Source organism: Perna viridis, chromosome 7 (genome assembly GCF_037379345.1).
Source record: "Perna viridis isolate PV_CMFRI_1.1 ecotype Kerala chromosome 7, ASM3737934v1, whole genome shotgun sequence".
Classification (NCBI taxonomy): domain Eukaryota; kingdom Metazoa; phylum Mollusca; class Bivalvia; order Mytilida; family Mytilidae; genus Perna; species Perna viridis.
The window spans coordinates 180,657-205,734 of NC_142451.1; the positions used below are offsets into that span (position 1 = coordinate 180,657).

The 25,078-nt window shown below is 34.2% G+C and overlaps 1 protein-coding gene and 1 long non-coding RNA gene across 23 annotated transcripts in view; one reads left to right on the forward strand and one right to left on the reverse strand.

Annotated features, from left to right (window-relative positions):
* The window catches only part of LOC148610844 (uncharacterized), a 109,046-nt gene that overhangs the window by 10,355 nt on the left and 73,613 nt on the right, over positions 1–25,078 (reverse strand). The window lies entirely within an intron of this gene.
* Positions 1,162–24,633, forward strand: LOC148610845 (uncharacterized). Of its 14 annotated transcripts, none has more exons than XR_015923979.1 (11): positions 1,162–1,396; positions 6,080–6,225; positions 7,220–7,390; positions 7,949–8,085; positions 9,529–9,643; positions 11,697–11,815; positions 17,146–17,336; positions 18,027–18,136; positions 20,488–20,587; positions 21,378–21,507; positions 22,962–24,633. It is a non-coding gene; the product is annotated as an uncharacterized LOC148610845 (long non-coding RNA). The 14 variants fall into 14 exon arrangements; XR_015923980.1 differs by having other exon boundaries at positions 7,220–7,373; XR_015923978.1 differs by having other exon boundaries at positions 1,165–1,396; positions 7,220–7,319.

Consider the following 25,078-nt stretch of genomic DNA (forward strand, 5'->3'; position numbering starts at 1 on the left):
CCTCATATCTTGACCTACACTTACAAATCGATGGTAAAGGAAAACTATTGACCAAACTTTTCGACAAACGTGATGACTTTTCATTCAGAATTGTCAACTTTCCTTTCATTTGTGGCAACATCCCTTCGGCTCCTGCGTATGGAGTGTTCATATCACAACTCATACGTTATGCCAGAGCTTGCCGAAACTACGCAGACTTTTTGTATCGCGCTAGAACTCTAACAAATAGGCTTCTGGAACAGGGTTATGTTGATACAAGATTGAAGTCATCACTACAGAAGTTTAATGGTCGTCGTCATCATGAACTCGTGGATCGTTATGGTGTATCCATCAGCACAATGAAAACTGATTTATTCAACGCGTCATAGTTTTCCTTTCCTCGTTTGTCTACCCCGGACTTGATTTTTTATGAGCAACTCGGCGGGTGTTTCTAGAAAAGCAGAGGACGCTTACCCTACCGGTGCACCTGGTCCATGCTCCCCGTTTTTAGTGGAGTCCGAGTTGCTCATTTGCTTTTGTTACATTGAATGTATGATTTTAGTTACTTTATGTTCTTTGTTGTGTATGTCTGTTTTCCATGTCTGGTCTTTGTCCCTGGATTACGTTCTTTTGATTACCGTTTTAACTTTGGTTCTCATGATTACTCTTCAACATTAAGGCAAGTCACAACAAAAATCAACAATTATTTGGTATACAGTAAACACCCTGATTATGATATTACCGACGGAGTATTTTTCTCATGCAATTTATATATATATATATATATATATATATATATATATATATATATATGCGCCCTGGCCGTTTTGGGCGAATACGATATTTTCCGACGTTAGTAGAATTTGTTTGGTCGAAAATATTGATTAAGTTATGAGGCATTTTTTTAATATCGGAGGTTATATAGTGTAATTTTTTGCTGGTCAATCGATTGGTCAGTTGTATTTTAAGTTTAATTTGATGAAAAAAAAATTCTCCCCATCAAATTTCGCCCTTATTATATAATACTCAAGTGAAAAAAGTTGTTTTGAAACATGGATATGTTGGGGGAACCAGAAAAAGAGGTTCATTTTTAGGGTAAGTGTAATACATTATCAACAGCAGCATTTTCGTTGAGATTTTACCACCATTTCAATAAAGAAAGACACTTATTCAAAGGATTGAAGAGCAAAATTTTCTCATGAAAAATTCTACGATTATTTGGGACTTGAATGTTCCACAACAGAACCTCGAACGATAGCCACACCCATATGCGTTTTTTTTTTCTGACTGTTATCCGAACATAAGTCATTCCAAACAGGTAACCATCCTTTTGCTATAAGGAATTTATCGGACCTTTTCATAATTGAGGATAATTAAGACCCGAGACGATTTGAATGTGTAATGGCAGTACAGGCAGGTAATCAAGTCAAGTAAACCTTATTTAAAGTCGATAAATCAAACAGGAAATATAAGCTCTGTACAACTTTTGAAATCGTCATAGTGTAATTTTTGCTGACTTACAAAATGTACACCGCTCTCGCAGATTCATCAGCGGTAAGATCTCACTAACCTACATTCAAAACAAGGACGTCCATTTTAAAAACATTTCAGGTCATTTTGTATTGGTCCAAATTTCCTCTGACACTGCAACCCTCTTCTTTTTATTTGGATATTGATATGTCGGGTTGGGGTCAGAATGATGTGCCATACAAAAAGTTGGAGAAACAGCGGTACCGCGGAGTACCGCCCTTCAACTGCTTGTATTTGTAACAACTTTCAAGAATCAAGTTGAAATTGTGCATGTCATATCTACCTAGTTTGATTCCAGGATCATTTTCCTGTATGCTGATACCAAATTTGCTACAAAAATTACCTTTTTTTTTTTTTGAAGTTTTGATCATTTTCCATTTGAGACCCTGTTTTGTTGACATTTAAAATGTTTTAAAATTTTTGAACCGTAAAAGAGAGCATGTTACTTTTGGAACGGAAGGGTAGTACACACGTGAGTTTTCTGTGGAATTTTGAAATATTCTGTTAGATTCCAGTCTTAAAAATCGTTTCTGCTCTGTTCCTTCCATAATGTAATTCTTGTATAGTCGGCGTCACATAAATAACATACTGTTAAAATTTGAATAAAAATATTTTCTACGACTTTATTGACACTTACCGTCGTTTAAATTGTCTTAAATGACTTGCTCATTCGTTTAGCCAAACGGCTTCTCCCTAAACATTGAATCGTTAAATTCCGGTCAGATTTTAATTCTAGGTGGCAATATTTACATTGTAAAAAGTCGGCCATGTTTACAGTGATCGGGTTGCTAGGAGATGTTGTTTACGTCTAAATGGTTTGTCCAAAAACCGAAGAACACAGAATGCAATTCGGCGTTATTTCGGATATCTCGGATTTATTTTACGCGAACAACGTATAATACCGAGAAGTTGATCAAGCAGACGATTGTCACCGGAGTTCGACGGGAACTTACGCACTTCGTTTGTAAACAAATCGTCCCGTAAAAACCAACATGGCGGATATTAGTATGGGATTTTCCCGTAAGGATTTGTTACGCATGATTTAAGCTAATAAGCGACTTGTTTTTGAGAAGCTGTTTGGCTAAACGAATGAGCAAGTCATTTAAGACAATTTAAACGACGGTTGGTGTCAATAAAGTCGAAGAAAATATTTTTATTCAAATTTTAACAGTATGTTATTTATGTGACGCCGAGTATAGTTAATTTGGTATTAGCATACAGGAAAATGATTCCAGAATCAAAGAGTAATCAAGGGAACCAAGGTTATATTGGTAATAAAAAGAATGTAATCTAGGGACAAAGACTAGATATGGAAAACAGACATTCACAACAAAGAACATAGAGCAGTGTGGAAAACAACCGCTCGCCAAATACGAGTAGATGTGTATTTTGGCGAGTTCTCATTTGCTTACACTCGTCAATTTGGCGACCATCAATTGATTGGCAAGGTCCAAGGAAAGTTAACCAGCCAACAGGTTACTTAGTAAAACATCCCTTAACATCATACATTATAAATATGTTCCCTTCATTTTAAGAAGTTTAGCTTGAATATTTCAAGTGAATTTTGGCATGATATGCACAATTTTATTGACTTGTAAAGCATTGTTTACGATCTGCCATTTTAATTTCTGGTAAATGGGATGCGCCAAAACCTAGGTGACGGTCCTGATCTCGTATTAGTATTTAAACGAAATTATCTTGGTAATTTAAGATTTGTTACCTTGCAAATTAGTTGTTTATTGCTAAAATAAAAATGAACAAGAAATGGAGTACTTATTTTGTTACTGTAAAGTACTTGAAAAACTTAAATGGGAGGGTATATTCGAAAATGGAAAAGTTTTTGATAAATTTAAAAACAAATGAAAAGATAGTTGCAGAAAGACAGGAGATAGTCAAATCCAAGAGAAAAAAGATGATAGTACAGAAAAAAAAAGAAAATGTGGGTAGTTGAATTTATATTTGACTAGCAAGATCAGTATTCCACTAGCCAGAATGGCAAGTTGGGGAAAAATGGTTTCTCACACTGATAGAGTAACTAAAATCATACATACTAAGTAACAAAAGCAAGTGAAAAACTCGGACTCCACTAAAACTTGGGAGCATGGACCAGGTGCACCGGTAGGGTAAGCGTCCTCTGCTTTTCTAGAAACACCTGCGGAGTTGCTCATAAAAAGTCAAGTCTGGGTAGACAAAAGAGGAAAGGAAAACTATGACCCGTTGAATAAATCAGTTTTCATGGTGCAGATGGATACACCATAACGATCCACGAACTAGGTAGGTGTGACATGCACAATTTCAACTTGAAAGTCATTGCAAGCGGTTGAAGGGCTGTACTCTGTGGTACCGCTGAATCTCCAATTTTTTGTATAACACATCGTTCTGACCCAACCCTACATATCAATATCCAAATGAAAAAGAGGAGAGTTGCAGGGTCAGAGGAAATATGGACTAATTTTGTATGTGGACCATATTAGCTAAAGGATTGATTTAGAGATAAGCCTCTTGGTGACCTGAGGCCAAGCCCTCCAATATGGATTATGGTTATCTTAATTTCCATTGCCTCTTTTTCTCTAGGCAATGTTAAAACGCAAGGGTGTTAAGATACTGATAGTGATAGGGATTTTTTGCTAAGGAGAAGAACGCTTCATTGATTTTCCAGATGTCAGAATGATAGGACAGTATTAAAGGGATGGCATTTTTTTTACAAGAAAACAATCGAATGCCATCATACTTGCATTGATATGTTGTGGTTCATACACTACATGAAATTAATTTTCAAACTACATAGGTACCCTATGGAAAATGCATTACTAATATTGCGTTCTTGTATCCCATAGAGAATGTTTACTATCAAATTCACTTTTTTTCTTCATCACTGTTTTTTGGTGCTTAGCTTTCCTGCAAACTCTGTGGTGACTTTGATCATTCTTTTTTTTTTCAAAATTGATGCTTTTTGGGCTGATATTGAGAAAAAGTTTTTCAAAAAGGCTATTTTAATGGGCAATGAGAAGGGATGCATTGAATGGATAGGGGCACGGAAGTCCAAGTCAGGTTATGGGGTCCTAGTAGTGAAATGGCCTGATCGAGAGGGCAAAAGGGAGACTGCACACATGCTTTCCTACATGATAAGGCATAGGATCACAAGGGATGATTTTCAAAAATCTTTTAATGACAAAGAGTGCAGCCATATCTGCCATGAGAAACTGTGTGTCAAGCCAGACCACATAGCCATATAACAACATGAGTTTAACCAGGAGAGAATTCACTGCAAAAGTCAAGGCCTCTGCTCAAAATCACACAAACCATATTGTTTAATATTTCATTTTATTAATATAAAAACTATTTTCTAACAGAAATTCTCCTTTTCTTTTTTTTACACTGTAGGAATGGTCTGTGTGTTTGTTTCGAGAAGAAGGTTTCTGTTCTTTTTCACTTTTCAGTAGCGAGTTTTTCTCATACGCAATAATTTCACTTAATTTTTCATACAGTTTCAGTGATGTCACTAAGTTTTTAAGTAGCTGGCTAATTAGATAAAGTAGGTGGCGAACCCGCCCATTATGGCAGGGGGTCCGGGGGCCGCGAGCGGCCCCCGTAAGCTCTGGGGTAAATGGTGCAATATCCTGCATTCTAGGGCTCTCCTGGGCCATTGTACAGGACAATAAGATTACAATTTTTATACAAGTTTCTGTTTGTTAAGCCTAAAAAATGTGATATTTTTTTAAAATTTTGAACAAATTGTTTATTATTGAAAAGTTCCCCATTGCATAGACCCTTCTTTTTTCCACTTAAGACAAGTGACAACAAAGTAATTATAAATAATTTGAGCTTTTAATTATTTTTTTTTTCTAAATTGTTTTGCTAACTAGCATAATTAACCACTCCCATATCAATCTTTTCTCTCATTACACGCTTGAACCATCAATCGATCCAGTCTTGTTGAAAATTTTGTTTTGACAAAAATGGCACTTGTCATACCCAATGACCTTGCTAGTATTTTATCGAATTAAAATAAGATATTAAATATCATCAATAATATGATTGTTAATTTATATCTACCATTGTCACTGTCTGTCTTTTTGGCCTTAGCTGGCCCTGGTGACAAAAAACTACAAATAGATGATTGTCCCTGTGTCACAGGCTTTGACCTTTTACGGCCCGACATGTTGCTTTTTGCTGACCGGAAACGAAGTATTTTTAGTTCAGTAAAAATAAGAAAGTCTATATTTAGAAACAGGGAAAAAACGCGGACTATTTATTTTAGCAACCGAACAATACATTAAAGTCACACCGATGCGTCATTCAAGTGCAATCTTTAATATTTGTGGATGAATATTGTCAGTATATTATATAAAGAGGGTCTTGAAGAATATTTCATGAATTTTATTTTTGTGGGGTACGAAAGTAGCCGGCGACGTTTGAAAGAGTAGGCGGCGATTTTTGCCGGCTGCTGGCTTCTAATGACATCCCTGAGTTTGTACAGTTTTTCACGTTTTTCACCTCTATATTTCTTGTATTCCATTGTTTGCTTATGCTGCTTTTGTAAAATGTCTAATTTCTGCACACTTTTTAGAGCCTGGTAAGCTGTACTCCCAACTGGAATGTCACAGTGTAAGGCACTACACAACTCAAGGATGGATTCACCTGGACCAAGATTTACACTATGGATGGCTGAGTGTGCCCTTCCAGAATAGTTCTTTTTGTACATTACATTTGAAGGTAAGGAACGCCTTATGTTATGATTCACACCCTCGACAAAGTTAGTGTTCATATTAAGCCTGGTCTTCTCAAGTGCTTTTGGTCCGAGGCACTTATTTACTGCGATACAAATAAAATCCATGTTTTCATGGGTATGCATGATTTTGAATGTCTTTGGTAGTAGACTTCTCTTCTTGAGCCACTCACTCTTGCCACATACAAAAGAATGTTTCTTGCATAAGTCATGTTTTCCCATGTAGCACCGTATAACTGCATCAACTGTATGAGACATCTTTGATTTAACTCTTTTAAAATTTCCTCCGAATTGCTTAGTACATACAGCAACTTCAGAATTGCACCTTTCAGTTAAGTCTGTTGCAAAGTTATTCAGTAGCTTTTGGCATTGCTTTTGTGTCCGTGCTGGCATGATTTTTAGGAGACTTTTGTCTTTTTCCACACTTTTCCGCATATTTTCCGACAAATGCCTGGTATCAATGAAATGCTGAGGCTCAGTTTTTGATTTTCCCTCCTCATACAAATCAACTGCAGCTCTGTAAGCTGAACTGTCTGGGTCAGTAACTAAATAGTCTACTTCTATGTTGTCTTTTAAAAGGTCTTCAAGGCACTCCCTGGCCCATGCATATTCATCACCAATGCTCTTCACCATTGGAATATTAGCACTGCATTCATCAGTACATTCAGACTGGAGTTGGCCTTAGTCAAAAATCAATATCTAGTGAAGAATGCTCTGAACAGAGCTTATTTTTGTCAACCAAATTAACAATTTTATGTTTTTTTGTTACATTTTCAGCTGATTAGCTTGTTGGAACGGTGTGCGTCCAATTCCTGGGTTTGGTCTGTTGCTGTACATGCCATCCATTTGAACACTAATACATCTTGGATTTTTCTTTCCTCGGAGGCGGTTTATTTCAACTAATTCTTCCCTTCTTCTTTTCATATCTTTTTTTACAACTTGTACAATGTTTTTATATACTTTATTTGTCCTTCTTTGCAGGCTAGAGGCTGCTGGAGTTGAGATATTGCCACTTAGAAAGATTTTGCACAAGCTTGTAGGACAAATTGGAGTCTGACTCAGGCCAACTAGTACACCAGTTGTTAGTTTTGAGGGTTTTCTACCCGGTCTGCCGGTTTCAAGTTCCTCATACTGTGTATACATCTTCGAAAAGTATTTAAACGATGCGCAAATAAGTCGAAATCTTGATGAGAAACCTCTTTTTTCTTCTTTGTCCAAATCGTATAGTAAAATACCATCACAGTCTGGACTTTTCATCATATGCTCTCTAAATGCGCAATTCCACATGTTTTCTGACTTGTAAAGGCACAGCACTCTGTGGGAATCAGAATTCAACCTGAAAATAAGAGAAGAAACCATATTTTATGTCCTACTAACACTAAAGTTATTTCTATATTCAAATGCAATTTACAGTTATCTCCCCCTTAATTTTAATATTTTTTTTTAATGGAGCATTTATGTACATTTGGCTGATATCTAGTTGATTTTTTCCTACTTTATAACTTAAATAAAGGTTAATTACTATACAAAGTGCAAGAATTTGTGTTCTTGGAAATAAATTAGCAAGTTTTAAGGAAAATCTAAATAGTTTGAAAATTGTGCACATATGGCATATATTGTTTATTTTTTTTTTTTAATCTACATTAATAAGCTGTTTGATTGTAAGTTAATTACGTTATTTATTATTACATGTCCTACCTTTTTTTTTAGCTCCTTTCTTAGATTTCCTAGCAACAGGAACAGATTTAGATTTTGGTCGCAGTAACTTGGCCGCACAACTGGACCGCTCTGCCTTCTCCTCAGGATCAGTGTATGGATCATTAACAACCAGTTCATGAGTTTTCCTTGTAAGTCTAATGTATTTAGGTGTTTCTAAGTCACTTTTCACTGTTGAAAGTGTAGTCCTTGCTTTTTTGTGAGGTAAATTCCCAGATTTAAATGTGTATTTATTTCCTTTTTTGAATCCTGACATTTTATAAATTTGAAATGTTGACTCTGTTAATTTAGCATTGATAAGTGTTGATGTGCTCTGATGCAAGTTTATTTTATACACTTGTTTTGCAGTACAGGTTGATGTGAAAAGTTCAGTCTTTGCACTGTTTACAGGATAAACAACAGGTGCCCCCCTTCAAACATATAAAATTCTTCAAAGATGCCATTTGATGATCTCATGGCTCTTCTATAGTTATTATGATGACAAGCAAAATTTGTTGCTGTCATTCTGGTACCTCTTATCACCAACGATTAAAAATTACATGATAAAGTTAGAAAGTGGATCTTCATTTCACTTAATTTAGAAAGTTTTGAACCTTTTTTCCATTTTTTTTTGTATTTTTACTATTAAAAGGGTAGATTCTACCTTTAATAAATTTAGATTTCAACTTGTACATGCATAAAAGGAGTATTGCTTAAAGTGTTGGAAAACATAAGTGAGAATAATTTCTAAGATATTTTAACAAGAAATTTTCCATTTTTAATTTTTGATTTTTGCTTTCTGTGGAAATTTTTCAGCACTGGCCGCAAACTCGCACTCCAACCTAAAAAGGGAATATCTCGACTAAACTTTAACGGATTTTCACCTAACTTGGTTTCTGTACTTGTGTTAAGATGTGCTTTATAAATGCGAACTTGAGTACTGATTCTTAACCGCTTCATGTTTTGATAGGATACAAATGCGCAATTATTTGTTTACATTCTACCGGGAACTTTTTTACTCCAACATGGTACTGAGTACTGAATACAAGGTGGTACCTGATTGGTTGGATATGGCTTGAAATTTATTTTCATTTCAAAACTTACCCATTTATGATTGATTTTATTTTGGTAATAATTAATAATTTGTTATAGGGTTGAAATGATTTCTCATAAATGAAATCTAGGTGCTTCATTTTTTTCCAGTGTATTTTGTGCTGAATTTTCAAGAGTCCATAACAACTGAAATTTCGATCAACTTTTGCCGCATGACCATATACTTTTTTTTTGTGCAAATAAAAAGTATGCTTTTCTAGTTTTAGGAACTGAAACCCATTTTCTGCTAATTTGTGTGGTTTTGTTGAAATTAATTTTCAAACTACATAGGTACCCTATGGAAAATGCATTACGAATAATTGTGCTCTTGTATCCTATTACAGTTCTCGATGGATGATGGGAATATTTTACACATATCATGTAACATAAACAAAATTCAGACACAGCTGACAGCTGCAAATAAGACAATGATTGCCTTTCCTATCATGGAAAAGCTATGCTTTGATGTGGATAATACATTTGGAGTTATATTTTTTTCCAAGGCGAGGTAGGTTCTTGACAACAGCAACAGTGGAACAACGGAGATACACGTACCTGTACATACATCCATGTGTTTCCTGAAGTTTTTAAAAATCACATTCACTGTTTGAAATAAATGTAAGTAAAAAAAAATAGGAAAAGGCTTGAAAACTATCAGAAAAGATGAATTTATTTTTACAAAACGTAATCTTAACCTTATTATATATATATTCATCCAATAACAGTAGAGGCTAAAAACCACTAATTCCACTTCACATAGGCTTCTATGCTAATTTCACAATATTCAATGGCTTCTCTGGACTTTACCTTAACTTTAACCTGCAGAGGACTATATATCAGCATGATTCTACATATGCCAGCTCACAATCCTCTGAATGGCATGTGGGGTTAGCTGGCTTGCAGTGCAGTACTGGTCACCGGAAGTGAAGTGTCTATAAATAGCATGGGAAATCCCAGTGTTTTCACAAGATAGGGGTATATTTAGAAATCATTATGGAGATTAGGCTTCACATCACAAGAAGCAAAATGCGCCTATAAAATGTACAGAAATGGTTTTCCTTTCAGAAACTGTTTAAATTTTTTAAATGAGATGAGAACTATTTTCACAGCACTATGAGGAACAGGGGTAATTTCTGCGTAGAACTATTTTTGCGTACGTTCCAAATGCTCATTGGTTGAATTGGTGGTCTGTAACCTAAATAGAGCAGTCTACATATGAAGATACATGTAAATATATTAAATTAAACCTTGTTCAGACACATATTATGTGACAGGATAAATAGTAGTTATGCAAGGGAGAGTGTACATTTGTATTACTTGTACAGGGCACAATGACCAGTTTAGTTTATTTACATATATGTACAAATGTGTATTAATTCCTACATGTATCAATGAAAAATCATGTGGAGTAGATGTAAGATAGAAATAATGTCAATTGTTAATAAATAGACCAAGAATTAGTTTGCAATTCTAACTATTGCTTGTCTTCTCTGTTTGTCCAAACTTTAAAAGTTTTATAGAATTTTATTATCCAACATAAAATGTATAGAAATGCCCATCATTTACAACTGGTAGTTACGATTTGGAAATTCCTACAGCCGGTCACTAGGAAATCACAGCCATGCATTAATAGTTTTTCTTACCTTTAATAAGTGACAACTTTAAGTAAGAGTGATCTAATTCAATTACATGTAATTAGATTAGGAGATTTAAAGTTGTTGAAAGATGGTACTGGAACTGAGTATATTGAATTATTAGGTATGTTTAATCTTGTACTAGAGATTAATTATTATTTTCTTTTTTTTTTTTTTTTTTGGGGGGGGGGATTATTAGAAACAACACCATCATGATTTATTTTCATAAATATTTGATTCATCGAGATACAGACTTATTTCAAATTAAGGTGAAATCATATGTTTCAGTAATAGATATAAAGTTGGTTAAAAAAAGTATCAATGCAAAGCTTTTTCCATATTGGCCCTGTAATATGCCCTTTTTATTAATAGCCTCGGATGGCTGTAATGGCCATTATTAATACCTCGGGCATGTAACAGGGCCAATACAGAAAAAGCCATACATTAATACTATATTAACATGATGCCCTTATTGTTTGCCTTGTGCAGTCAAATATGGCAAGATGCCCTTATTGTTTGCCTTGTGCAGTCAAATATGGCAAGATGCCCTTATTGTTTGCCTTGTGCAGTCAAATATGGTAAATACATGTAGATTTGTGATATTAAATATCTGAAATCTACACATTTCATCTTCAGTGCTCTTAGTAATAACACAAATTGTATGTCTTTAAATGACATGAAATGTAAATACTTAATATGAGTTTGAATTAAAAAAAAATATGATAATATCTTGAAAACTATAATAGATAGAATGAAACTTTTGATTGACGAAATGATCCTCATGATATGCCCTAACAAAGTCTTCATGGAGTCATACTTGTCCAACACCATTTTGTTACAGTTATTGCCTTTGAAAGCAAAAATTTAAACAGATGAGGGATTTTGGCTCCTGGGAGCCTCTTGTTTATATGTTCCAGGCTCATCCAGTATTGAGTCATAAGTTGTAAAATTCCTGATTGTAGAAACAATTCTTAACTTTTTTTCATTTTTTGTGTCTTTTGTTTATCATATTCATATTTCTCATTTTGTCTTTTCAGCTTGGTGACTGGATACAAATTTGTCGGAAGTGGCAAGATTCCCCTAGTCCATGATTAATCCTGCTTGCACTTGTAGTCAGACAGTAGTTTGAATTAATAGGAGCAGAACAGATCCTCAGGTGAGTGGATTCTTTTGGATCTGACTTTCCATAGCCTCGGTTTACAGCCTCACACTTAAGTGTCACTGTCCCAAAACGAGTCTTAACGAAGTTTGTCCGACCAAATCTAATGTTGATTATATTACACCCAAGTCTCTTATCATCCTCTGTCATGTACAAGCATTTTGCTTCCACATCTGGCATAAAGTCTTTGCCCCAGTGATCTTGCTCAGTACCTTTACATACATAGGAGTATGATTTGTACTTTTCTAAACAATGTCTTGTATAACACGCAATGATACTATCTGTTGCATAGCTAAATCTGTTTACAAGTTTGTTCATATCTCTTGCAAACTCCCTAAGACTAAGAGCGAAGTTGAACCCTTTGTGCAGCTGTTGCTTAAGTCAAAAGCAAATCGTTTTTTTTTTTTTAGCATTGTGCAATCTGTTTTAGTTACAAACTGTAGCATCATTTCATTAAATTTAGCATTGTCACAGTCTCGCATTTGTGATTTGGCTAAGTATCTGGTGTTGCGACGGTTCTCAGGTATGATAATTAAATTTTCTTCTTGTTTCCGGCTAAATCCTCTGAACGTATGACTATCACCATCTGTTGTTAATTGTCCAAATATAAATGGTCATTTAGCATATCACCCAGTATTTCAAAATACCTCTCTTCATTGCCTATTGTAGCACTCCATTTCATGTTGGCTGAACAGTTACCAGGATAGCCTGGGCACTCTGGATCTCGTCCAAGTGATCTTAGATTGCTTGCTGTCTTACAAAGTATGTTTGCATCATGAAACTATAAGTTTCTTCTTTACTGTTACATTTCTGCTAGTGAGCTTCTAGCTTGGGTAGAATGCTGAAACTGTGTTGTTCTATGGTGACAAGAATTTTTTTTGGATTGTGTGTCAGTTTCAGCTAGTATAGGTGTGTTTTCTGGGAACCCATATCTTCAAAGTGCCATTTTTAGCTCGCCTGGCCAAAGGCCATATGTGCTATTGCCATCACTTGGAGGCATCATGAAACTATAAGTTTCTTCTTTACTGTTACATTTCTGCTAGTGAGCTTCTAGTTTGGGTAGAAGGCTGAAACTGTGTTGTTCTATGGTGACAAGAATTTTTTTGTATTGTGTGTCAGTTTCAGCTAGTATAGGTGTGTTTTCTGGGAACCCATATCTTCAAAGTGCCATTTTTAGCTCGCCTGGCCAAAGGCCATATGTGCTATTGCCATCACTTGGAGTCCGTCGTACTTGTCCGTCGTCGTTAAACAATTTTTCAAAACTCTTCTCCTCTCACACTACTTGACCAATTGGTACCAAACTTTGTATGAATATTCTTTGGGGTATCCTGCATAGAATTGAAGTGGGGATTTTTGATCCATCAAAAAAAAAAGGCCTCCGTTACTAAAAATAGAAAATAGGGGTCAGACAGTAGTTTTTTGCAAATATCTCCAAAACTGTAGGTTTAGCTGATTTAAAAAAATTTCATTTTCATATGATAAGCCATGTTGGAGTTATTGCTCTTTTTCAATGTTTTTTCCTATTTTTAATGTTATTTCTTTAAAAAATCTTCTCCTTTGACACTGCTTGACCAATTGGTACCCAACTTCTAATGAGTGTTCTTTGGGGTATCCTGCATAGAACTGATGTGGGGATTTTTGATCCATAAAAAAAATGGTCCACGTTAATAAAAATAGAACAAAGGGGTTAGACAGTAGTTTTTCACATATATCTCCAAAACCATTAGGTTTAGCCAAATTCTTTCAAAATATGATACGATCCTTATTTGTAGGACTACAAAAGTCTTCAGGCATAAGAGTTGTTAGATGCCTCCTTATAAGAGTTATTGCCCTTGACAGGGGAAAATGACAGGTTTTTATTTTTTCAGTTTTCAGCCAATGTCTTGAAAACTATGATAGATTTTAACTTTCATTTGCTGAAATGATACTTATGATAAGTCCTATCAAAGTTTTCTTGAGTCAAAATTGTTGGGGAATTTCTTGTTTAATTTATTGCCCTTGAAAGGCAAAATTCAACCAGGTGAGCGATTCAGGCTCCTAGGAGCCTCTGGTTTTCAGTGACTTGGCCACTGTTGACCCTGATTTGATCAGACTACACACAGTCTGATGATAGAGTTGCCAGTGCCCTTGTTGACTTTATGGATTGGCGTATGGATTCAACTGGAAAAATTTCTCGCATAGTTTATATTTGCTGGTACAGTACTTCTAATAGCGTGATTAAGGGGCTCAACTTATATGTAGCAAGCATCACTTTATCTAGGCGGTAGTTTATAATTTGTTGTAAAACATGTTTGGACTTCTCATTTGATTCAATTTCAAAATTTCCCTGCTTTAAGTAAGCATTTTTTTCAATCCAAGTCTTAGATTTCTTAATTTTTGAACATGCAAATAAATAAAGTTAACATTTTGAATGGTTACCACAGGAACAGTTCACTATGATACTATGGCATCAGTAACATATGATAGTTTTGATAGAGCCCCATCAGGAATTTTGTAGTGTCATGTATTCTGCTTGTCACCTTGCTGCTATGTCAGAAGCAAACAGCCCATGGAGGTGTTTTTTTGGGGGGGTTTTCAAGCGAGCTGGCATTATATCACACACACTTGACAGATTTGTCACATACTTCCTATGGTTGGCTGACATGGGTCTTTTGTTGAGGTAATGTACTGGTTCAGTTGAAGTAAGACCTTTGTTGACCATGCTTTCTGCAGCATTATATGCACTACTGTCTGGATCTGTGGTTACTTCATTAAGCTCAAACCCATCTCGCAGTTCTTGCCCAGGCTTGTTCATTTCCAATACTGTCTTGCATGTTAATTTAGTTTTTAGCTCACTTGGCCAAAGGCCATGTGAGCTTTTGCCATCACTTGGCGTCCGTCGTCCGTCCGTAAACTTTTACATTTCAATCTTCTTCTCTGAAACCACAGGGCCAAATAAAACCAAACTTAACACAAATGTTCACTGGTATGAGGGGATGAAAGTTTGTAATTTTGGTGCCGATCGGAAATTCAAGATGGCCGCCACCGAGGATCTTAGTTTAACATTGGACCCTAAGGGAGAAACATGTAAAAATCTTCTTCTCGGAAACCACTTGATCAAATTAAACAAAACTTGACACAAATGTTCACTGATATGATCGAATGAAAGTTTGTGATTTTGGTGCCAATCGGAAATTCAAAATGGCCGCCACCGAGGATCTTAGTTTAACATTGGACCCTATGGGAAAAACATGTAAACATCTTCTTCTCGGAAACCACTTGACCAAATTAAACAAAACTTGACACTATTAAATGTTCACTGGTATGAGGGGATGAAAGTTTGTGATTTTGGTGGCGATCAGAAATTCAAGATGGCCGCCACCGAGGATCTTAGTTTAACATTGGACCCTATGGGAAAAACATGTAAAAATCTTCTTCTCGGAAACCGCTTGACCAAATTAAACAAAACTTGACACAAATGTTCACTTTTATGAAGGGATGTAAGTTTGTGATTTTGGTGCCAATCGGAAATTCAAAATGGCCGCCACTGAGGATCTTACTTTAACATTGGACCCTATGAGAAAAACATGTAAAAATCTTTTTCTCGGAAACCGCTTGACCAAATGAAACAAAACTGGAAACAAATGATCGTTGGCATGAGGAGATGAAAGCTTGTGATTCTTTTGCCATTTCAAAATGGCTGCCACTGTGGATCTTAACTTAACCAAAGTTTCCGCTCGAGAAAATATACATCTAGAGGTCGCCACATGATCTTCAACAAGTGGGAAATTTCCTCCATGTAGCAAGCTCTAAATTGCCCCAATAAAAACAAAGTGGATAAATCAGTGAACACAATACTGAGGGGGGGCTGGAGGGGGTCTGATCCCGGAATCCCGACTTTATTTTTACTAAATCCCGAAATCCCAAACAACAAAGGAACTTAAAAACTGCTAAAATCCCGATTCCCGGTGGATTTATTTCCGGAAATCCCGGGCTTAATTCTCAGAAATCCCGAAATCCTGAGCTTAAAAACCTTTGATCCCAGCATCCCGAAAAAGGTCCGGCCCTTCCTCAATACTATATCAGTTTATCATTTATGGTAAGAAACTAAAATGTTTTAAAAAAAGACAACTACATGCCAGTGACTATATTTCCTGCCTTGGGACAGGCGCAAACAATATGCAGCGGGGTTAAACTAGTTTTGTTGGATCCAAACCCTCCCCCTCTATATGGTCAAAGGCTAAAATAAATACAAAGTTAGACACACAGTAAAAATCAACCTGAAATACATCCAATTCATTAGAAAAGTACCTCAACAATTATTAACAATAACATAGAAGACAAACAAATGAGGTATAAACAATGAATGCTCACAGTTACTGAAAGCAAGCTCAGGACACAAATAAGGATGACAAATCTTCAAGCCTCCCAACACAAAAAATATCAGTTACAAAACTTCCAAAGGATTTAGAACTGCAACATCATAGACTATGTTGGTCTAGCAAGAAGTTGTGCAATGACTAAAATGCTAAAATATGAATGATTAAGTTATAATGTAATGATCTAATAAGAGTATCAATATTTTTTCCTACAAATACAAGATTTAATGATCTGACAACAATGTCGAATTTATATCCTTTATGAATCAGTCTATTTAAATAATTCTTAAGATTTGATGGACATTGTTTGCATTTATGTGCCTTGTAAACTATATTTCCATACAAAACTGGATGTGAAATGCCTAGTTTAATAAGATTAGTGTTTTAGCAAAGTAATCATGTTGGAGGCTAAGAAACGCTGTGTTTTGCAGAAATTTCATGGATTCCGCAAAACAATGGCAATTTCTGCATTTTTAAAGGCCTGGTTCCGGATTTTAGTATGTTGGGGTTGCAAACTATGCATTATGTCCCCTTTCCAACCTGTCCCATGCAATAATTCCTGTTTACCAATGCTTTAAATTGCAAGAAAATCTTCATCTAAGGAAAATTCCTTGTAAATTTACGCAAAATTATATGAAATATTTAGCAAGTAATTAAACCAGATGAGCGATACAGGCTCACGTGAGCCTCTGGTTTACTGTATGCTTTTTCTTTTTTATGAGCACAGCTTTGATTTTTGAATTGTGGCTACAACATAATGTTTGAATGTTTCATTGTCAGTTACAGAGAAGTTAGACTGTGTTGCTAGTTGGAATGGCGTTTTTCCAATACCTTAATATATTCTGCTGATATAGATTCCATCGGCCTGGACATTTTTTGTCTTAGGATCCTAGCCATGTAGTCTTTTCACCCTTTTTACCTTTTCTCTCTGCATTTTCATGTCTTCATTTTTCTTTTCTGTTATTTTAGCCACTTAATTTGATCTATACTGCATACCTGATACAGATGGAGGGGGGATATTTGATGCCATACAAACTTGATGGTAACTTGATGTACCTATTGGTGTGTGTTGAAGACCCACTTGCCTGCCTACATTTACATGTATTTTGGCTGCACGACGACCATGCTTGTTGCTTTCAACGTCTTCGTACAAGTTAAAGGTTTTTGATTTGTATTTGCACTTAGTACACTTTGCCACTTCTGTTCAAGCTGAATCGCATTTCTGTTCTTTCAATAAATCCTGTCTAAGTAACCTTTTTACTTCGGTGACATTTGTATGTGCTCCCTAAATACTTTATTCTACATGTCACTATTTTTTCCTATTGTTACAGTTCTATTTGTCTTTCTTTCAGATCTGTAGGCACAAATAAAAGTTTTTACTATAAATTTCCTTCTAATTCAATTTTAGAAAGGATTTATTTTTCATATAATCAATCAGTTGAAAAATGGTCTATTTAATTACCTCCCTTGTTTTCATTATTTTTTTTTATCATGCACCATTTACATCATATGCTCATATTTCTGTTTTCCATATCTACTTTTTATAGTAATTTCATAACTGTATTTCTTGACAGTGAATAAAAATAAAAGTTTTATGTAGGTTTCTCTTGTTTTTAAGGATTTCAAAAAAAAAATTGGGGGGGGGGGGCTATTTTCATGTGTTCTACCATAGACATTTGAAAAACTCCAAAACTCTCTATTTTACATGTATTGAAAAACTTTCTTTTTTTACATGTATAAATATGGCTTTCATATATCAAAGTACTTCTGAATAACTTATTTAGTTAGATTAATGTAAAGATTTGTCTTGTGCAGTCTTGATTTTATTCTCAGCACATTTTCCACTTCAGTCTTAGCTGCCTGATTTGTACACAACAACTGCACAGATGTCATGGAGACTGGAATTTCTGTTGAATGTTTGCTTGTTGGAGATTTAGTCACAAGATCATATTCATCCAGTGTTAGTTTCACAAAATTAGTCACTTGTATTTCATATACTTCAGAATTTGTATGTGTAAGCCCTTTATTGTGGGGTGTGTTTCCATTCCTAAACTTGTATTTTTTCAAGTGAACAGCATAGTGTCCCTTTTTTAAAATTTTGTCATGAAATTACATTGTAAAATTCTAGAAACAATATTTGATTATCATTACCAGATATTCTTGTGCCTTTTTTTTTGGTTAAGTGGTTTTCTTCAAGAAATCAACAGAATTTTTTTTAAATTGAAAAGTCAGGGGTTGAAAATTCCTAAAGCCCGATGCCCAGGACTAAAAAAAATGCACCTCAGGACTTGTCGTTTTTCAATGAAATAAGTCTGTCGGGCATGGCAAATCTAAAAAAAATAGAACTAATTTTTGAAAGATTTCGTTGTCATTATTTGGACCATGTTTCTTGATCTATTCCCTGACCTATAAATAGTAATAACTTTATTTTTAGAATGGGTATTTACTAGATCGATCTATTGATTAGTCATTCTCAAGTCTGAATCACAACTGCGCTTGATCAGACACATTTTTTGACATGCTACAAATTTTATTAATCAAGCGCTGGAATGATAAAGATCAAATTTTGTTGAAAATTTTTTGAGGATAAGATCGTTGCTCAATTATAATTTCACGGTTAAAAAAAATGCAGAAATGGAAAGCTGATGACAAGGCATCAGATGTGGAGATGGAATCAATTGACACTGTGTCTTCTTCCCTGCAAACCTAGAATTATACATAAGAATATCAGATAACAAAATTGCATTTATATTGATTGGGACTTGACATAACATTGTTCGGGCTTAGTGTACAAAAGATGAAAAAGTCCAGGGCTCGGGTCTTCCCAAAAAAATGTTCAACCCCTGAAAGTTTTGCTGAATAATATAAAATTTACTCTGGCCACAAGTGGAGGCAAGATACTAAATAAAGCATAATATTTGGTCTTTGAATATAAAAATGAGTAATTTACTGAAAAATATTTAGGTTTGATGGAATTTGTTCCCTTATAGGTATAAAACCACTAAATATTCATGAGATCAACAAGCACTGCCCATTTTGGGGAGAAAAATTTGAGGTAAGGAAATGAGTGCCAGAACTTAGACCATTGAATAACACTGCTTGGTTTGAACTTTTTTCTTACAGTACTTTCATTTTTCTAGTAATTTTTATTTTTTTTTTTTCAAGAACTGAAATATTTTTTTTCACCAAAGATCTAAAGAATAGGGATGTCCTGTATAGAAACACAGTGCTGAAATACATTGTTTACAAACAAGCCATGTGAATTGCCAAAAAGTTCTGCATGACCATATAGTTTGACAGCGGCATAAGATGAAACTATATATCTTTTTATCTAAACAATATATGAAAAATCCAGGTTTTGAATGGTAAAAAAATATGGGTGTTGATTTTGTGATGGCTAAGCATAGAAAGTAATGGGAGTTTTTTTTTCAGAATTTATACCTATAAAGGAGAATGTTTGGTAAGGACCCTTTTTTGCCTCTTAATTTGGGCTTTTTTGAAAATTTGATTATCTGATTTCTAAGTAATAGCAGTATAGTAAAATGGTGGCAAACACTGAATTTAAGATGTTTTTGACAAGATTTATGATTCTATTCCAGAAATAACAGTGTGCATTTATGAGACTTCTACAAAAACCTTGAACATTTCTGCAATTTTTACGGTGATTTTTGTGTGGAGCGGAAGTTGCCACACATCTGTTGACTCAAGATATTTTTACACGAGTTGCAACTGACAATTATACACAAAATATATGAAGCAAGAGATTCAACATGCATGTGGCCATTGTTCAAAGAGTAATAAACTACACAAAATTTGGTGTTTTCCAGCCTTTTTAACAGATTTTTCCAATCTCGGTCAAGTTTGAAGGGCTTATATGTTCAAATTATTACCATAAACCAATCAAATCAACTATAGAACACATTAAAGAGCTTGAGAAACGGTATTAGAGTTTCTTCATGTAGACTTTGTTTTTGAGGCCAAATTTTGCCCTTAACAAACCAACTTCTTTGTCGGCTACAACCTTATTTCCCATGGAAGTTATAAAAAAAACTTGTAAGGTATTTCAAAACATATCACATTTACTCAAGATTTTTTTAAAAAATTTATCGCAAACTTTGCCTGTAGTAATAGGTACAAGTATTGTATTGATATTCTTGAGCGGGTCTACGTCAAAACATGGAGGCTAATAAAATAGTCAGAGTTCCTTTTATGTTTTTTTTTTTTAAACAGCTGCATGTAATTTTTAACTTGAATTTTAGCCATATTTAAAGATGTATCCAAGTAGATAAAATGTGTGATTTTTATATACAGATTCAAAGACAGGAAAGAGGAGGTGTGTCCAGTTGATAAGGAGTACTGCAGCACAACACCACCAAAGTGAAAGTAGAAAACATGTGCTTTTGACTTTAAGGTTTGACAGTTTCCCAATCTTTGTGGATTGGTCTAGGTTTTTTAAGTTAAAATCAAATTTCTTGAAACATTCTATATGCATGAAAGTTGTACATGTATCATAATTCAAGATATTGATCATTACAATATAATTACAAATTAACATATCAATGATATAATTGATACACACTTTTTATATAACATCATAAGCAACATAAAATTATGGATAAAATAATAATAAATCATCATGGATACGAGACTAACTAATTACCTCACTTATGTTACATTCCTTATGCATTTCTTCCTCTCTGATAATTTCAATAGAAGAATTTGTTTTTTCCTACCTACTGACCTAAGCTTTAAATCATTGGGTTGAGAAACAGCAAACAAACATATTTTTGTGTTTGGGCTGATATAGAATTTTTCTGTGTATGTGTGCACACTTACATTTGAAAGTAAAAATCACTCACCTAATGCATTTTTGCTATTCTTAATTGATATTTTTTCTAAAAATAATATATATTTTTGAGGATTTTGGTCACTTAATATCAAATTTATTCATGTTTGCCATGTTGTAGAACAATTTTAATGCAAATTTCTATTATGACGAATATTGTAGTTGTTGACAGGTCTGGAATATCTTCTTTTATCATACTTTAGTGATATTTCTTGCAGTAAACCATAAATTGTTCATGATTCAGTCTGAGGCCTAATTTGCATAGCATAATGCATAGAATTTCAAGTATTGTGGTATAATTTTGGCAAATTGTGTTTTATTTCATGTATTAAAAGTAATTATCTGTTTTTTATAGGATCAAGCAATCAATGATAGATGTCAGTTGCCAGGTTGTTTAGGTTAAACTGAACAACTGTGCCCTGCAGCAGCACCATAGGTTTATGTATTTGGAAACTGTTTGAAAATAACATTCTTAAGAGATTTTTGTAAGCATTTTTATTTGTTAGCATATAAAGCACAATCAAATTGTGTAGTTAAAATGTTGATTTTCTACTTTTCCAGAAAAAAGAACTGCATTTTAGTAAAAAATGTGTTTTTCATTGCTTAATTTACCTAGTAGGTTAGAAAGCAAGAGATGAATAAAATAAGTAAATTTTACAGTTTTGTTTATGTATTGGGGATATGTTTTTTATAAGAAATACACTTCTTTATCAAACTAATGATGAGAGAGTTCAAGGATTATAGTGGAAACTAAAAGAATGTAATTCAGAGACAAAGACAGGCATGGATAACTGACACACAACCAAGAATAAAAAATCACTGAAATATTATACAGCAGTCCCCCTTTCTAGGGCCCCTCATTTGAAAGACCACTCCTTTCTCCTGGCCATATTTCTCTTGCATTAACTCTTTTATATACTAATTAACCCCTTTTTGAAGGCCACCTTTTTTCGGCCAAAAATATCCTTTGTCCTCTCAAAAACAACCATGCTGTTGTTTATTGACAACTTTGATAACAATGATAAACCAGAAGTTTGAGACCGGATGTTCAATAGTTTGACCTGAAAGGTTAAAGTTACACTTCTGTGATTGCACAATTGGTAAACAAAGATGACATTTTTAAAAAAAAAATGAAAGTGTTGACACTCGAAAACAAAGTTAAAGTCATTAAATTAACTGAAAAGGGTCACAGTTTGAGGAAGCTGGCGGCAGATTTTAAGGTGTGTAAAATGCAAATTCAAAATATTATTTGGAAAAAGGAGAACATTTTAATTATGAAAACAGTCTGACATCAGTTCATTTTTCAAAGTAAATCTGATACAATGTACACGTTCAAGTTCTTTTAATGAATGCATCTTATGTTTAAATACATTGTTATATTTTAATGTGTCATACTTGCATTTTAAACAGATAATAAAAGGCATTTTAATATTCATAAAACATGTAACAGACATTATCTGGATTATACATAAAGGTCCTACAAAAGAAAAGCAAATCTGTTACATAAGGAACATTTTGTATATATTTTCAGCCATTTTGATTTTCAGATCAATTCCTTTATAGAGACCACCCCTTTTGTAAAGCCTCTTTTATGTTGCAAATGGGTTGTTCTCTCAAGAGTGGGACTACTGTACATGCAAGGTAAAACAGAAGTAAATAAGCATCTAAGACTCCACAAAAACTGGAAGCATAACCATAGTGCACTGATATGGTAAGGATCCTCTGTTTTTCTAGCAACACCCGCTCAGTTGCTCATAAAAAGTCAATTCAGGGAAGAAGAAAAAAGAAAGAAAAACTATTGGCATTTTGTACAAATAAGTATTCATTGTGCAGATGGATTCACTACAAGTTCATGACAGCCATAAGTAATATGGTTTTATTTTGTTCAGTTTTCGTTATTTATGGATTGAACTGCATTGAATTTATTTCTTTTTTTCAGGAGGGAAAAAAGCTGTCTTCCTTGATGTGTTCAGTGATTGTAATATTCCCAGACAAGGGTCAAACTATAGTATTAGACCTTTGTAAATATTTATTTGTGTCATAAAATGGATGTACTTTTTGAAAAAAAAAAAAACACTTTTCCTATTTGTTCACCCAGGCGAATGGAGGAAAAATAGCATTTATTTTCCGGCATTAGGTTGATCAGTCACGTACCCTGTTCAAATGAAAGGAAGAAGAACTTTGGAATAACAGATTGGTATACTGACACAGTTTGTAATGAGCATTTTTCTCTCAGATTTTTAAGGATAGAAGTTTAAAAAAAATAGGTTTATTTTATTTTAGAAAATACATAGAATATGAAATTTTGATAGATTGCATATTACAAATGAGTGTGGAAAAAAAACTGCTGAACTTCTGGTACCTTCAAACTTCTGTATGAATGGCGATTCATGTCACAATAAGGATATTTCTATAACGATGCTTTTTAGCTCACTTGGGGTCCGTCGTCGTCGTGGACAAATTTTAAAATATCTTCTCCTCTGAAACTACTAAACTGACAGGTTTTAAACTTTGCATGATTATTCCTTAGGGTGTTTTGCACAAAATGATCGTTGGGATTTTTGATCATTGAAAAAACATGGCTGCTGTTACTAAAAATAGAACATAGGGGTCAGATTGCAGTTTTTTGCAAACAACTCAAAAATCGTTGCCTTTAGCAAATATCTGGCACAAATAAAATTGTTCAGCATCATGAGATGGACCTATGCCAAAATTTTCAAAATGATTGGTCAACTGATGTAGGAGTTACAGCCCCGGAAACAGATTTTTTTTTTGATTTTTTGTATGTGCAACTTTGAAAATCTATTCAAAATCTATTGGACAGAATTCAATGAAATTTGGCATTTATGTTTCTTAGGGTATTCCACACAAAATGGTTGTTGGAATTGTTGATTCATGAAAAAACATTGCCGCCGTTACTAAAAATAGAACATAGGTTCAGATGGCAATTGTTTGCAAATAACTCAAAAATCGTTGCCTTTAGCAAATTTCTGTCTGGGTAATATTGTTTAGCATTATGAGACAGACCTATGACCAAAATTTTCAAAACGATTGGTCATACGGCCCCTGAAACAGTTTTTTTTTATATTTTCGCATATGCAACTTTGAAAATCTGCTTCTCAAAATCCATTTTACAGAATTCAATGACAGTTAGCATACATGTTCCTTAGGGTATCCCACACAAATTGACCGTTCGGATTAAGACGGGTTTTTGAAAAAAAAAAAAAAAATGTTGCCTTTAGCAAAATTCTGGTTCAGGCCATGAAAATGCTATGAAAAGCATTTCCTGCATTTGACAATTTAGTTGATTTTAACTTAGCCTGTCTCATTCCTCAAGTTTTTCAAATAAGGAAATGGTTAACCAGGTGAGCGATTCAGGCTCTCTTGAGCCTCTAGTTTCTTTCGTGATAGTTTTAACTACTTACTGGAATTAACATTAAATTAATTGGTAGTAGCATTTGTTTAAAGTATTACAACACTTTGAGGGAATGGGGTTATTTATATAATTTAAAGTATGTTTCTCGCAAGTATCATGATACTTGATAATTGTGTAATGATAATAGTTGAAAGTATTTGTATTCCACTTATTTTAAATAAATTGAAAAAATATATGTTGCCATTCCCCTATCTTTTACCTTTACTTTTGAACAACACTTACCAAAATCCATCCACGTTTTTTTTTTAAACCCTTAGCAAAGTTACCCTATTTTCAACAAAGAAATTTGAGCAAATTGACCAATAAGTGGTCAAATACCAATGGCAGTGTTTTCAGTTAGTCCTTCGATAGGCCTCAAAGTTATTTAACTCTAATGTCTTAAAGTGAATTAATTTGTCAATCCAAATTATTTGGCCATTTCTGTTACACTAAAAAATAACATCAGAAGGAGAAAGAAGACTTTGCCTTAATTGTAGTCATACACAAATCAAAGTAGTTCTATCCCCAGGTGGCACTAAAAAGTTCAGTTAAATATCACTAGAAAATAAACAACAAAAATCTTCTAGTAATTTTGTGTGAAGCGAAGAGCTGAGAAAAGAAATAATGGTAAAATTTTCAAC